This window comes from Helianthus annuus, chromosome 17 (genome assembly GCF_002127325.2).
Source record: "Helianthus annuus cultivar XRQ/B chromosome 17, HanXRQr2.0-SUNRISE, whole genome shotgun sequence".
In the NCBI taxonomy this organism is placed as follows: Eukaryota; Viridiplantae; Streptophyta; class Magnoliopsida; order Asterales; family Asteraceae; genus Helianthus; species Helianthus annuus.
The window spans coordinates 166,121,587-166,137,824 of record NC_035449.2 but is presented as its reverse complement, the minus strand read 5'-3'; the positions used below and the strand labels follow the sequence as shown (position 1 = coordinate 166,137,824).

The 16,238-nt window shown below is 34.7% G+C and overlaps 1 long non-coding RNA gene across 3 annotated transcripts; it reads left to right on the top strand.

The window, feature by feature from the left end:
* Window positions 1-1,428: 1,428 nt before the first annotated feature.
* LOC110922349 lies at window positions 1,429-4,244 on the top strand. 3 transcript variants are annotated; one of them, XR_004886816.1, is made up of 7 exons: window positions 1,429-1,576; window positions 1,698-1,727; window positions 2,053-2,147; window positions 2,270-2,300; window positions 2,783-2,872; window positions 3,218-3,313; window positions 4,144-4,244. It is a non-coding gene; the product is annotated as an uncharacterized LOC110922349 (long non-coding RNA). The 3 variants fall into 3 exon arrangements; XR_004886817.1 differs by having other exon boundaries at window positions 2,270-2,355; XR_002583087.2 differs by having other exon boundaries at window positions 1,430-1,576; window positions 2,270-2,872.
* Window positions 4,245-16,238: the final 11,994 nt, after the last annotated feature.

The window sequence follows — 16,238 nt, the reverse complement described above, 5'->3', positions numbered from 1 at the left end:
AAGATTTCAAGCCCCACTACACCCCTTTTAACATAATGCCCTATAATGCCCACGATCTTCCTCTACCACTACACATGATCTAATAAAGATGGTTTCTTTCGTTTCGGTAAGCCATGTAAATATTATAGTTAAACAATGACAATAAACGACAAAAATCAAACTCCACAACAATAAGAACTAGTTCTATACCCGTCCGGTGGACGGGCATATTAATGGTATAATATAATAAGCATTTTATTGTTTGTATTATAAAAGAAAACATTATTTGTTTAAAACAAAAAAAAAATGTGTGAGATTTTTAATAGAAAGTGTTTCGTATGCTATGCCTTGAAAAACATAGCAAAGCAAGGTTATTAACAATTTCAATATGCATCAAGTTTTTAAATTAACCATTAACTAAAACATAAAAACATAGACATGAAAGTGAACGTACAATGTCAGTAACAATCATGTAAGCTAAATAACAACCATATATTAAAGTTTCATGAAACACAAATATACTCTACGAAGTAAATTTTTTTAGCTTCCGAAGTGATTTCCTAGGCATTAGTCTCTCACGGGAGTCAGCTATGACACGTTCATTAGTCGATGTGGTGGGAATGCTGTCACAAATAATAATTTTGTTAGAAAGCAAAAAAACTCACTTACAAATACAAAACAATAAAAACATGTTTGAAAGTTTTGGTAGATAAAAACGTACGTCACGTCTTGAAGAAGAATAACAAAATGGAGTTAATTACTGTTTTCGTCCCTGTGGTTTGTCAAAAATCAATATTTCAGTCCATTAGTTTAAAAATTGCGATTTCAGTCCATGTGGTTTCACTTTCGTAACCATTTCAGTCCCTGTGGTTTCACTTTCGTAACCATTTCAATCCATTTATTCTGTAAGTACAGGGACTGAAATGGTTACGAGGTGGACTGAAATGGTTACGAAAGTGAAACCACAGGGACTGAAATCGCAATTTTTAAACTAATGGACTGAAATAGTGATTTTTAACAAACCACAGGGACGAAAACAGTAATTAACTCTAACAAAATGAAAATAATCCTTTATGCGCTCACCCGTGACAATTCTCCCAACAACATCTATAACAAACATAATTCTTTTTTATATTATGTACTAAAAAAGAAGCATAATATACAAATATATGTGTAATAAACAACTTATATGTACCGATCATTAGTTTAACTGATCTCCTATCATGCATTAGAGTTTTGATAGAGGACACTAACGGATACAGACGGAACCCTCTTGGGACATGGCTCAAAAATGGAATAAGTTTAGTATATTCACTAATTAGGATCTTTAAGTTACCAAAAACCAAGATGTGCCTTTCATGTGTTGGCCACTCTTTGTATTCGAAGTTTAAGAATATTATAATTATAGTAGTTGAAGATGTTGATTTAAAAATTTCAAAATTATACAAATTCAACATGCATTTTCACATTCTATTTCTTTGAAGTTCAGTTCAAGTCCAAGTCGTTAATACGTCCTCTCTCTTCAATCAATCCTTAAACCCTAATTTCAATTTCATACATCTCTGCCTGTTCCGTCGCTGATTATCTTCAAATCAAGGTTAGGTTACCGATGAAAGCTATTAATCATGTTTTATTTGTTATTCGAATAGGAACAGATATGCGATTTCTGTTCGTTCACATCGTTCCTTATCTTCTTGGTTTGCGATTGATCACAACAGGTTTTGTGTCGATTTCTCTCTAAAATTAAGGTCAACTTCTCTCTAAATTAAGTTTAATTTTGTTAATTATTGCGATTTTAGAGCCAATTCAATTTGGAATCATGTTGTTATGAACGCCATTGCATTTTGGTATTGTCAATGTTTTATTGGTTAGGATAATTTTGGTTTCTCTTTTGAGTTTCGGCGATACTAGGGTTTTAGATCTACGATTTAGGTTATCAAATCTACGATTATGGATTTTAGAAACAAAAATCGTTCTAGGGTTTCGATTTTTATTTGAATGTAGCTGTTATTTAATTGATGTTAGCTCTTTCCCCATCATATTTACACTAATTTCTAATTTCTACACATATAGTATGTCTCTGTATTCGGTCTAGGGCCTTTATAAACAACATTGGTGAAAATGGAAATTGGCTTTGGCAAAGATGATTGCTATACAAGCCGGGAAAGGTATGCTGGATCTTGCTACAAGAGGGGAAATAAAAGTGAAGTTTGGTTGCAGATATATTTAAACTTTTATTTTTGAGAACTTTAATAGATATGTATTTATAGTTATTATATTTGATGGTTAGGAATAAGAGCTCCGGTGAACACTCCGAAAAGGTAATCAATTGCTATTGTTCGTGTCGTTTTCCTTCTGAATGAACACTCCGAAAAGGTATCTATTTTTGTTTATGTGTTGTATTTTACTAAACAATGGATCTCTTTTTATTTACTTTATCAATGTTTTTTGAGATCGTAGAGATAAAATAACTAATTTGGCCTCCAAACCCGATATATCGAACTAAAATTAAACATGTTCTTTAACTGAAGACAAGCCCTAGATCCATATAAGGTTTAGGAAGGTAGGCTATTATCTATGTTGGTTAATTTCAACACATTTATGGGAAAGTATGCAAAGATGGTTGTTCTGCACAAGTGCTTATCTTGGAATATATGTAAACATAATTTTTGCTCCAGATGATGCACTTTATGTTAGTCTTAGGACTCAGTTTGTTTAATCTGGAAATGTGGGCATTTGGTACAAAGTCAAAATATGTTTTTGTTGAAATGGATTGCTTACATGTTTACTTGAATCCATGCAGAAACCAAGAAAAATGGTGGCAAAAATACCCACTATTCCTCTGAGCACACCAGCTTTAAAACCAACAAAAAGTTGTTTAAACGCTCCTCAGGTACGTATTTCACTTGACAATAATGTTAATTAGGTTTAATTGATGTACTGTTTTATATTGTTCTACCTTAATCATGTGGTTTTGTCTACATTTTATTGTTGTAATGAATGTTTGGCTCAATAACACGTGATTTCCCCTTTTGGTAAACCATCTGTACATTACAATGCTCTCTCAAATATACCCAACAAACTGCTGAAACAATGATTATTGGGTTGTACTGATTAGAGACTATGACGTTGCCTTCATCCGTTTGGGTTATGACTATCGCGCTGGGATCTGGTTAGAGACTATGACATGTTGTTGGTGAATTCAATCAACTAATTATTTGTCTTTGATTTCATTTAGTGCATTCAAATATACATAACTATAGGAGCTCATGAGTATGACCATCGCGTTGGTTTCATGTATCAGCAAAAGACCGAGTTTTTTGGGTTCTCTAAAGTAAGCTACTGCATTTTTTAGAAATTATAAGGGTAAATTGACGTTTGGGTTGGCCCATGTGTTCCCTAAGTTATGTTTATTTCCATTTAGTATCTAGGATGAAAGATGTTCCAATCTATGCATTAGCTTATGATATAGTTTTGAAACTTTCAGATCCTATTCATATTTTAGTTATCTTTAAGTTGCTGCATCTTTGAGTTATTAATATGGCCAAGGCAAATTGATCTCTTTTCTGTCGCTTCGATAAAGAAGGTATAACTTGAATTGTTGTTGCTTTAGCTCAACTTAAAATCTTCTTCATAGTCAACAAAAATGTATTTATAATGGAAACTGACAAATGATGCAAAGATGATAATCTAAAGATGGATCTGCTGTTGTTGCCATTATTTAAAAAAAACAACTCAGTTTTGATCTGAAACCTGGTCCGACTGTAACCCGTTCTTACCCAAACCGAAATAACCCTTTTTTTAGTTGACCCATACCCGTTTTGACCCGAACCAAAATAAACCCTGTATTCTTCTTGATAAAGTTCATAACTGTATAATGATCTTGGGGAGGCAGCTTTAATAGTACATCTTGGGCAACTTTTGACCCTAATAAAAATTGCAAGAATAGACATGTTCTCAAGTGGTGGAAATTGCCACCTATACTTTCCATCTTTTTTAGTTATTAACTTATTGTTTCTTTTCAAATCCCGTTAGTCTTACATTTTTTTAGTTATTAACTTATTGTTTCTTTTCAAATCCCATTAATGTTACATTTTTTTAGTTATTAAGTTTATTATTTCTTTTCAAATCCCATTGAAATTACATCTTGGTTTGAAATAACAGGTTATGTATAGTGTTTTTTATTCGGAAAGAGTACGGGTAATTGTAGCAATAATGGTGATAGCAGTGGAGGTGTTGAAGCTTAGAAGCTGAAGTAGAGATATACTTTTGAAGGGGTAAGGTCCCAAAAACCTCATAAAAAGGATATGGGACCATACCACCAACTCGCCTTTCAACCCTTCAACCTTGCGCGGCCGCGCATTGGTCTTACAAAAGGAAGAAAGAGATCAACAAGCGATAGTCGCGCGCCTAAAGGAAAGCATAAAATCCTTGCGCCGCTTTCCATTGGCAAAGGGTTAAAAACCCTAAGAACAATACTTCCGCCCAAATATCTAAACTTGGATACCATTTTACCCAGACTTGGGATTTATGCAGCTGTCTGCACACCATAAGGTGTCACACCAGATTACAGCAGTAATCTTCTAGAAAGAATATGATCGTGCACCACCCAGACGGTTATAACTGTCTGGACACGTGTCATTATCACAAACATCCTGAAATCACAACGATAGCATGTAATTGGAGAATGATCTCCATTTAAACCACTTTCCACGTGGCAATTCCCCAACCATAGATCAAGTCACGATCCGTGTGCATTCACATCAGGATCAAAGCAACTTAACGAGGATTAAAAGGACTTAACGGAAGGAAAAATAACCGCTACGGTGTTAGCATCTTCCGTCATCTTTTCAATAACAGATTTTCCCTCCCAAACTCCCGGTTATAAATAGGAGAACTCTTCAGGTATAAACTCAGATCACATTTCACTACTCAAATACTTATCTTCTCCGTTACCAATACTTATTCTCACACCGGAGTCGGGTCAAGGAGAGAACCCTCTTCTCCCCTTGACGAGGCTAACGGTGCTCTGTTTTGCAGAATCACCGGAGAAGGAACTCGGCTGCAACTGAATTAATTGAGAGAGAACTAACCTTTTATGCGGATTCAAACCCCCTAGATATCTCGGTTCCGACCATTTATCTAGTGTTTCTTCAACTTTCCTGGTATTAAGATGATTGTTTTTCCATAATTGTAGCAATATAGGTCTAAGTGAGAAGGCTATATTTCAATAATTCATAATGTAAAGGCTAGGTACTTTCTATGTTGTCAAAAGCCCTTCGGGTGAGTGAGGCGCTGGGAAAAAACGAATCAAAGAATCAATCGCCGTTTAGCCGCAACTAAGTCTCAATTTTAGGATATGTGGATCTGTGAATCGGGGCTCGAGACCAAGAATCAAAGAAATTGAAGCAATTTATCATTCTGCAATACTCCCAAAAAACGAATGGTAAGAAATTGAGACTTTCCCGTCGACGGAATATCACCGGAGATGCAATCAACAAAGCACAGTTGAAGGAGTTTTGGGACCAAATTTCTGATCAAAGTTTTGATTCAAGGCTACAAATTTTCTTTGATGTGTAAGGATTTATTAGTTTATTTAATTATTTATTTAGAATTTTTTTGTTCATATTAATTCTGTTGTTGTGAATATAAATTCTGAAATATAATATATGTAGGGTTGATAAAGATGCTGATGGCAGGATTACAGAAGATGAAGTCAGAGAGGTACATATTAGGAGTTATACTAATGTTTATTGTTTGGTTTGGTCGGTTTTGAAAAAAGTTCTATATCACGTAATTAACTACGGTTTTGGGAAATAGCAAACCAAACTGGACGGGTTGGTGGGTCACCCAACGACGGGTTTTATCCGTTTGACGGTTTAGTGGTTTGGTATGGCGGTTTGAATTGGTTTTTTTAATTCTTTTTTAGACCATTGGTTTATATATCAAAATTGCTAAAATGATCAACATGTGATATACGTTAAAACTCTAATTTATCTTTTGATATGATATTAATCGATTATGGATCAATTAACGTAGACCTTACGACCTTTTGGCAGCTAAGAATCTGGAATGTTGCTTTTGCATCATATATTCATATTATTAACTCCTATGTCTTCTGGAATGGACATGAACTTTCACCAGGCAGGCATCCTGCAGATGACACCTTTGTAGGAGTAGCAAAGTGGGTGAGTTTGGTAATGGGTTAAAGGGTATTTTTTTGGTAAATGGTTAGTGTAATAAACATGATTACAAAAACTATATTCTTCTTTGGTACCAGTTGAAATAGTTTATATATTAATAAATGAAAATTGCTTTCCATATCTTCATGCGTCTTCTGCATGAGTTTGACTGGTATTTTTAAAGATTTATGTATTATTTGCACTGTGCTCAATTAAGTTTCATTTAATTTGGCATATAAGTTCTTTATGACCGGGTTACAAAATATTTATATGCATGTATTAATGTCTCATTTTGTTTCCAGTGGTGCTTTTTTTTGGGCTCTAATGGAACAGAACGGCTGAGATGAAAATAAGTTATGTGGAGTATGATTTAACTACCAATTTTGAATCCATCAAGGTTTCTTTTAAAATTAGGATTTTTATTCTATATTTCTAAATTCTAAGGTTACCTTTTTCTTGCTTCCGTCAAAGATTTATGGATATTGAACTGTCTTTTACTCATACTCTTTTCTCCAGTGTTGTTGAGAAGTTATCGACTGTTTTATCAAGAGCCCATCTCAACGGTGATTGCAGTAATCATGGGTATCATGTTTCTTGGTGATGTTCTTCGTGATTAAGTTTATTTTTTCAAGATTACAAGTTGGTTCTTTCCAAAGATTATTACTAGATGCTTTAACCGAATGAAACGTTGACCAAGAATTGATCTTGACTTTCTTACAGAGCAATTATAATTATACAAGGTTATATGGGCAATCCAAAGACAGTAATTTGACGATTAATTATGTTTCAAGACTCGAATTAGCAACTGAAAACACCGATTTGCTCCAAAAATGAATGGGTCAATATTTTGTTCACACTACCTAATTCTGCACTTTGTTCATCTTTTGTTCACACTACCTAATTCTGCACTTTGTTCATCTTTTGTTCACACTACCTAATTATGCACTTTGTTAATAGTATCATGAATCATTTGATATTTTAAAACTTTTGTAGTTAGCATAAGTACAGTTAGTACTTTCTTACTTAGATCCTGAAGATTTTGGTCCAATGTGGGGGCAGGGGGAGACTTATGAAGATTTGGTCCAATGTGAGGTCATCAATGTCTTCTCAATTCTTTGCATAATACAACATTTTTCGTACACAGGTTAGTTTAATTTTCAAATAATATGTACGCTCTAGACGGCCTTGCATGTAATTTCAAATAATGTGGTGTTTGTGATGGTGATTTGATCTGCGACAACTGTTCTCAATGAAAAGGACACGCTTTAGAGAAACAACAAGACATGGGTATCGGAAATGTAGGTTTCGCTCCAGTGGTGATCAATTGTGAAGAAAGGTTGTTGCTTGGTCGGAGAAGAAGACTCAAAGGGTAACGCCTCTGCTTCTTTGGGCGTGAAGGATGGGTGACGTTGAGTTTTTCGGATTGGAGCATGCCGGAGATGAGGGGGGCTTTGGCCGGATAAGAAAAAAGGTGGGGTGGCACAAGAATTTGTTGTTCTATGAGTCTCAATTTCATCCCCAACAACTCAAAAAAGGTAGGAGGAAGCTTCGTATTAAGATTCATTTTTATCTTTTGTTTTATTTGAAAAGTTTTATTTCTACAGCAAACAATTGACGGTTTCATGTATACATCTTAACTTTGCTCATGATAAAGATTTACTTCGCACGTAGCTTTTAAGGAAACTTTTTGAACCAACTAACAAATTGGGCGGGTTGGGCAGGTGTGGGTCACCGGTTAAAGTGAGTTTGGATCAGAATGAGTTCAGGTCAATATGGGTTAGGATTAAAATGAGTTCGGGTTAAGACGGGCTCAGAGCAAAATGAGTTCGGTTCATTTAAAAAACTTATTAATTAAGATCGGGTAAACATGAGTTTGGAGCAAAATTAATTTGGGTCAAACAGGTAGTTTAAGAGAAAAACTTTCAAACGTTTGGAATCTCTTGAAAAAAAGTAAAGACTGGAAAATAGTGCGGGTTGGGTAATGGTGAAACAGGTGGTTTGAGATACGGGTTAAAAAGGTGAGTCAACTCAGTTGACCTCTTATACCATTACCATTTATTATAGTTTTATAGTTGTTGAATACATGGCAACTGAGTTAGTGCTTATGCAGTCTAGAAACCACAAGGCATGTTTCAGTGATTATAATAACTCTCTCTACAAAGGAACTGAATACATCATCTAGTGAGTCAACTCAGTTGACCTCTTATACCATTACCATTTATTATAGTTTTATAGTTGTTGAATACATGGCAACTGAGTTAGTGCTTATGCAGTCTAGAAACCACAAGGCATGTTTCAGTGATTATAATAACTCTCTCTACAAAGGAACTGAATACATCATCTATTGGGTGAGTTGGTTTATTACATTCGCTATGTTTTTGTTTAGTTAAACGTAGGATCTTCCGGTAGGTGTTAATTCGACCATTTACATGTGAATGGGTCTAATTTGGTTAGGTTTTACATCAGATGGGTCAAATAAAAGGTTAGTGAAAAGGGACAAACGAGTTTAATGTTGGCTCAAAGCCAGTATTTATTTCAAATAGGTCGAACACATAAATCTGAAAGGCAGCCATCGTAACGGGTCGAATGGGTTGAAAGTGGCTGAAAGTATGTTTTTAATGCAAACGCCCTTTTTCATTGTTTAATTCAAAGATATAGATGATTATTGTAAATATATTGTTTCTGAAATCATACATATTGAAATAATTGTTTTGCAGATATCAGCCCACATTGTCTGCTAATCAGATGAAAGTGGCAACTGAGTTTGAGTATCAAGGAGGTATGTCTTTCTAGGCATCTGTTTATCAACTTGAAACATGACTTTCATTTCAAGCATTAATGATGAAGAGTGCACGTGTAGCTAAGGAAGTCAATCACAAGGTATTGCTTCTTTGTTTTGTGTGTAGTGATTTGTGTACACTTCGGATTTGGTTTGGGTAAAAAGGAAACTGGGTTGATTTGGGTAAAGATGAAATTTCATTTGGGTGTTTTTGGGTCCGCTAAATTAAACAATGGCTCAATTTGGGTCTACTAAAACGGATCAATACGGGCTATTCTTATAAAACCCGCTAACTTAAAACGGGTTCAAAAGGGTTTGCACTACCCATGACCCATTTTGACACGACTCATTCACGAGTCCATTTTGGCCAGAACCTGTTTTGACCCAAAATAAATTGGAAACCTTTTAAAATGGACTGTTTTGACCTGTTGGCTGACCTGACCCGACCTGACCTGACCCGACCTGACCTGACCTGACCCAACCTGACCTGTTGGTTGAGTTGAGCTATACTTGTTTCACCCCTGCAAAAGAACAATTAATCCATGCTATTTAATATTTATCATGCAACTTTTCGCCAAGTAATTCTTACCGATCTTGAGTTTTTAGTTTTTATTATAAATATATATTGTATTGATATTTATATGATAACATGCTTGCATAGACTTCTCCTATTATTCAAATTCCTTTATTAAATGAACTCAAATTTAAGTTTGAGTTTAGCTTGAACACAGATAAACTCGGCTCGATATTAACTTGCTAAACCGAAGATTTTTGTTTTTAACTTTCATCAATTTCATAAATACGTCTTATTTCAAACTGACTTCAAAATATAGTTCTATACAAATGGCTGAGCTGAGATAGTTCTATTGTTTTATTTGAAAAGTTTTATTAAATTATAAGACATGTAAAAGTAAATCATCCTATCTTATTTAGTAATAATATTCAAAATATAGCTCTATACTACAGGCCCGAAAGAAAGCAAGAAAGGCTTTGGGGGTCACGATCTCGAACAACGAGAGGTTGTGGTAAAATTCCCACCCAATCACAAACCGATCCCGATGAGTCTACTGTTTCGTAGGAGATGACGAGTGAGGATGGTGGTATGTGGAAGTAAGCAACAACAGCAGCGGTTGTAGCACCAGAGATTTTCTATGTGGAGTCAAGTGGAATTTAAGAGAGTATACTGGCTTTAACATGATTAAGCTGCAGTAGTGATTTTCTATGTTCATGTTATAAGAATTGGGGTTATTTTACATATTAACATCAGTTTGCTCTATATGATCTTATTTCAAGTAGTTTTAGTTTCATTACATACTCATAAGCAAAACAAGTAAAGGCAATTAGTATTATTGTTATTATTATTCTAGAAGGCAACAATATGCTCTTTCTATAAACGTATACACATTTGAATAAAGACTCGAATAAAAGATGATCTACGGGATCATCATAACCTACGGGATATTAATTAGTGTAAAGGTCTACGGGGCCAAATTGACCCACGGGTCATGAATTGAAGCAAAGGGATCATAAGGGCCTCGCCTTAAAGAGGTGAAAGCTTAAGGAAATAGCCTACGAGGTTAAGTGAAGGAACCTACGGGTCAATAATGTAAGGTGAGGGAACTTGTTACGATTCCCCGCGTAAAACAAGAACGGAAAACAATAAATTATGGGTTGTCAATTTCCTTGATATGATTAATTGACACAGTTAAAGAGAAAAACGTTAAACTAAAATTCTGTTTTAGTAAGAAATAACGTTTTGACAAATATGAATACTATAAGACGAATTCGAAAATAACAAATATCAAAGAGTATGGGTCTTAACATCGATAGGTGCGAGACGATACATTCGAAAAGAAAGAGTATGATAAAGAAACGTTGAATTAAACTTAAACGTGACACGCTCATTGACAAGAAAAGAAATATAGAAAATGATCACGTTGTAACGTGAGTTACTGGGTATGAAGTGACGGCGACTAACTAGTCTAGCTGGTAAAACTATTCAAAGTTAAGAAAGCGTCATAACAAATACAAACGCTTGTTAATATAACACAAGCGCGGGATAGACCTGTTAAAAGACTAACGAGACTAAGTGGTCAAGTGACAACTCAGTCAATAAAGATAAAGGGTTATAAGCTGTAAGTAACGGCCCGCGAGGCCTTACACATGAAAGACGTACGCGTCAGTATACATGAAAACTTTTGACCAAAGGAAACGGGAGCCTTGAAAACGAAACTAGGTTCGTTTGATTAAACCAATGAACTACGTAAATAAGGTTTCGGGGACGAAACCTCTTTAAGGGGGGTAGACTTGTAACACCCCAAAAACGGGGTTGGAAATCAAACCACGTTAATAGTGAAAATGAGTAAAATACCGTTAGTGGTAAAAATTAACCCGGTAAAAATTAGGATTTAAATAAATAAACTTGATATTAATTAAAAGGAGGATAAATACTTTGAGAAAAACAAAGTATGTAAAAGGCCCGAGTTAACAGGACTTAAAATAAAACGAGTTATGACTTCTCGAACCCACGAAGTTAACTAGGAGTGTTTAACCCAGTTAACAAGACGAAATATTATTAGAAATAAGTAGGTTGTAGCCTATTAAATAAATTAACCAAACAAGAGGGGCCAATGTGGGATAACTTAAAAAGTTAATTAATAAAACAAAAAAAATATACATACACAGTGTGTGCGTAGAGATGCATGAACAAATCGACCAGGGGAAGCTCCCATGGAGCTCTAACCCTAATTTCAACAAATGCTCCAAATTGAAGCTCAAATCAAGGCCCAAATCAATGCATGAACACAAATTCGTGATCACCTAGTCATGGGGATCACAAGGTATGTTGAAGTTTGTCATTTTGTGATACTTTAAAATTATGGTGAACAATCATAATCGAAATTATGGAATGAATGATGAATCTATGAACATAGTTGTGATGAAATTCATGTTTAGAAACAAACCCTAGTTGAAAACTTGATGAATTAGTGTTAAAAACTAGGGATTTGATAATTACCCTATTATGTGCTAAGTGGGTTTTATGACAATATGATGAACACTCGGATTAGAGTGTTAAATTGATGAATATTGATGTTATGTTATAAGTTCTAGTTGTAGTTCATGAACACTAGACATAGAGGTTTGATTTTTGATGTAAATCTTGGTAGAAATAACTAGTTGTGAACTAGTTAGTAGATATGTAAAATTATGCACATAAGGTGTTTGTTAAAATGCCTGAATGAGAACTAAAGTGTTGAAATTTAGAGTGAAAACGCGTATTTGAATGATATGGAAGTTATGCGTAATATGAAGTGATAAGGGTTCTAAACATCATGTTGAACTAGACTCAGTTGTGTAAACCATGTGATTGAAAGTGGTTAACTTTTGATAAGTTAATCTAACTAATAATGAAGTCGAATGGTAGTTTCGACATAGAGAATGCGTAAGGTGGAATAATCGTATTAAATTATGATCTAACTAACACCTTGAAAACAATGATGATAGTCTGACGCGCAACAAGTTAGGTAGAAGCTTGGGGGAGGAAGCGGGTCAAACGAGTTAAGAAGGAAAAGAGAGGCATAGTTTGGATGCGAGATAAGATAAGTGAAGCTTACGCACTTTTATTTTATTACCAAATACTTGATTGCGAGTATTGAATCTGAATTATATTGAGTAAACAAAACATGAAGTTCCGGCACGATTTAAATGCGAGTCGGAAAAAGTGAGAAAGATAAGAAACCATGAATTATGGTAAAAAGGGTAAAAACGGTCAAATAGTAATCCGGACATGGACTAATGAATATATAAAGGGATTTTAAAGGACACCATTTGGCATGGGCCATAACGGGTCAAACAAAACGAGAACAATTCTTAAGTAAGATGACTTCAAAAGTAAACCAGGATAGGTTAAAGGGGGTGAAATGGTAATTTAATACCATCTCGAAATGATAATTGGTCATTTCGACTAAACTGGTCAAATGGTGTTGTTAACGCCATTTGTAAATAATATTGGATGATTGCTTGTTGAGTTTTGTGATCACAGGATTTAACACATGGTTAGCATTGCTATCAACTAAATATTAATAGCAAAAAGTACTTAAACGGGTCAATCTTATGACCCGAGCCAGGTACGCATGTTTAGAATTATAGCTAAAAGTGATATTTTGGTCAAATAACAGCGGAAGCCCTTCATCGCGCAAATGAAGGGCTAAAATTGACCAAAAAGCCCCTGAGGGGTAAATAGGGTAAACAACCTTTAAAGAGTTGTTTTGAAATAAGCGTCTTCTTAAATTGAGTCATTGGAATTCGTATAAAAATGGTGATAGGATGTAAACCAATAGAAGCATGATTTTAAGTCTAAAAATGTAAAATACTCGTAACGGGTCAAAACGAGTATATATGCATAACGGGTTAAAACTTCTTAAGGAACCCGTAAAGTTGAATGTTGAAAATTAGTAAACGGTTATGGTATTTTGAAGGAAAATAACAAGTTAGTTTGGTAAAAGTATGAACGGGTCAAAAGAGTAATAATTGATTTCAAGCCGAGAGCTTGAAATCTAAAATTTTATAAATGCAGATGTCTGATTTTAATTCCATGTGATGGAGAATTAAATTGCGGACGCGTAGGAAAAAGAATCGCGTAAAACGGACATCTAGATCAAAAGTTATGAAGCTTTGAAGTTAGAATTTCGACCGAAAATGGAGTTGGGCAAATGCAGCAGCAATTAAGGAACTTGCTGTCAAAAAGGGGGCTAGGTGGGGCGTCTAGCCCCCCTGAATCCCAAAATTGTTTAATTTTGTTTGTTTAACCCACATAACTTGTTTAAACTTGTTATTGAACTATCAAAACTAACTTTTAAGTTGGCTTTGATCATAGGTGAATGTCAAGAGTGCCCGGGTGAAGATCAAGCTCGATGAGGAACCGAACACACGATATTAAAGCTTCCGCATGGCGTTACGTCGTAACTTTTAAACGACGAACTCAATTACATCATGTTGTGCTATTTTTTTAAAACAAAATTGTAAAAGTTTTAGTAAACTCGTATTGTCATACGTATGTGAAATCATATAAACATGTAAAAGTTTTAACTAACCTTAATTATCTAAATTACATGTTTGTTTCGTAAACTATACGAAAACCGTAAAATAATAACAAGGGTGTTACAGTTTCGACCCCTACCATTTCGACCTAAACCGTTTCGAATTGAATCGTTTCGACGCTTCGATCGGTATCATTTCGATCAGTACCGTTTCGAATCGAATCGTTTCGACGCGTATCGTTTCAACGCGTACCGTTTCAACGCGAACCGTCTCAACCCGTACCGTTTCGACCCGAACCGTTTCGAATCGAACTGTTTCGACCAGTACCCTTTCGAATCGAACCGCTTAGACCCGAACCGTTTCGACGCGAACCTTTTCGACCCTAACTGGTGATTGTGGGTGCCGGCACAGCGCCGGAACTAGAACATTAACTCAGGGGTATCCCAATTTTTTTACCGTGCAATCATAAAATATTAAAAAAACAACAATAAATAAATAAAGTAAAAAATTCTTTTCAACCGCACAAACCGTAGCATTGTTCAAAAATTCCGAGCCGATTCGATTGCATAAATCCGTAAATCCGTCTTGAGAAGCTTCAATTTCAAAAAAAAATTAGTTATTTGGGCTAATCTAATGTGCTATTATTTAGTTATTTGGGCTTTATTTGGGTTTGTATTATCATCACCAACTGGGCTTATTATTGATTTGTAAAAAAAAAATTTGAGGGGTGTCCTCGTAGTTGTTTATAGTTGTCCTCATGGTTGTAAAACAAGGTCTCCAAGGCCGAGTACTCCCCGAGTAGTCGCTATAAGATCGGCTACCGAGGCGACTTTCTTCAACTCCGACTAATTACTCGGAATCGATCAAATGCGGTCGACATTGGCCAAAATCGGATCTAGTAGGTTAACTTGGCCCGAGTTTGACTTAAAATAAAATAAAACATAATTTCTATGCCTATCATATTAACGAATGAGTATCAATTTCATGTATTTTGTTGTAAATATTAGTAAATTTTTGCTATTTGAAATATATTTAGTTTCTGAAAACTAATTTCTTTATAATTTGGCATATCCGAGTACTCCCAGTGTGCTCTCCGCCTAGGCCGAGTACTCTCAACTCCCTGATCGACCGACTAGGGAGCGCCTAGCGACTTTTACAACCATGGTTTTCCTTAGTATAAAAAAAATTTACACTACCGGAAAAAAGTTGAGTCGTAGCCCGTGCTACGCCTGGACCTTCTTTACGTCCGCCCCTTGTGCCGGGGCGATGGATTCCAATTCATTTGACAACCAAACATGATCATGCTAAGACAGAGGCATGATTATGTTGGAACTAAGGCATACCCATCTTAAAACTACATTGGTTTTTAGAACCTATGTTAGAACTTCATTGCTTTTTAGAACCTGCAGTGCAAAATATTGATTTTGGGTTTTATTGCATCTTACAACCTGGAGTGTAAAGAACATGATCATGCTAAAATAGAAGCCTGGTCATGTTGGAACAAAAGCATGACCATGTTAAAACATTAAGGGTCTGTTTGGTATGGGGTAATGGAATAGATGAGAGAATGGAATGGACGAGGTAATGGAATGGACAACGGAATGAAATGAATCATTCCATTCCATTGTGATGTTTGGTTACTTATATATGAATAGAATGAATCATTACTTTGTACAATTTGATAAACAAAAAAAAAAAGATGAAGTAAACACAACTGTATTAAAACGACAAAAATATAATTGACTCAATAATAATAATAATAATAATAATAATAATAATAATAATAATAATAATAATAATAATAATTTATTAATGATAAAAAAAATTAATAATAGATTTTTCATATATATTAATATTAGTATAAATATTAATAAATATAAATATAAATACAAATAAAAGTATAATAATAATAATAATAATAATAATAATAACAACAACAACAACAACATGTTTCTTTCCATTCCTTGAAGGAATGGAAAAAAAACACATACATACCAAGGAATGGAAATTGTTATATTTGGAAGGAGTTACATTCCCTTGGAATGCTCCATTCCATTACCAATGATAACCAAACATGTTTATTTTCATTCCATCAGAATAATCCATTCCATTCCACCTTCCATTCCTTCATACCAAACGCTACCTAACATGACAATGTTAAAACTCCATTGCTTTTAGAACCTACAGTGCAAAATATTGATTTTTGGTTTCATTGTGTTTTACAAACAAAGAACATGATCATGCTAAAATAGAAGCAT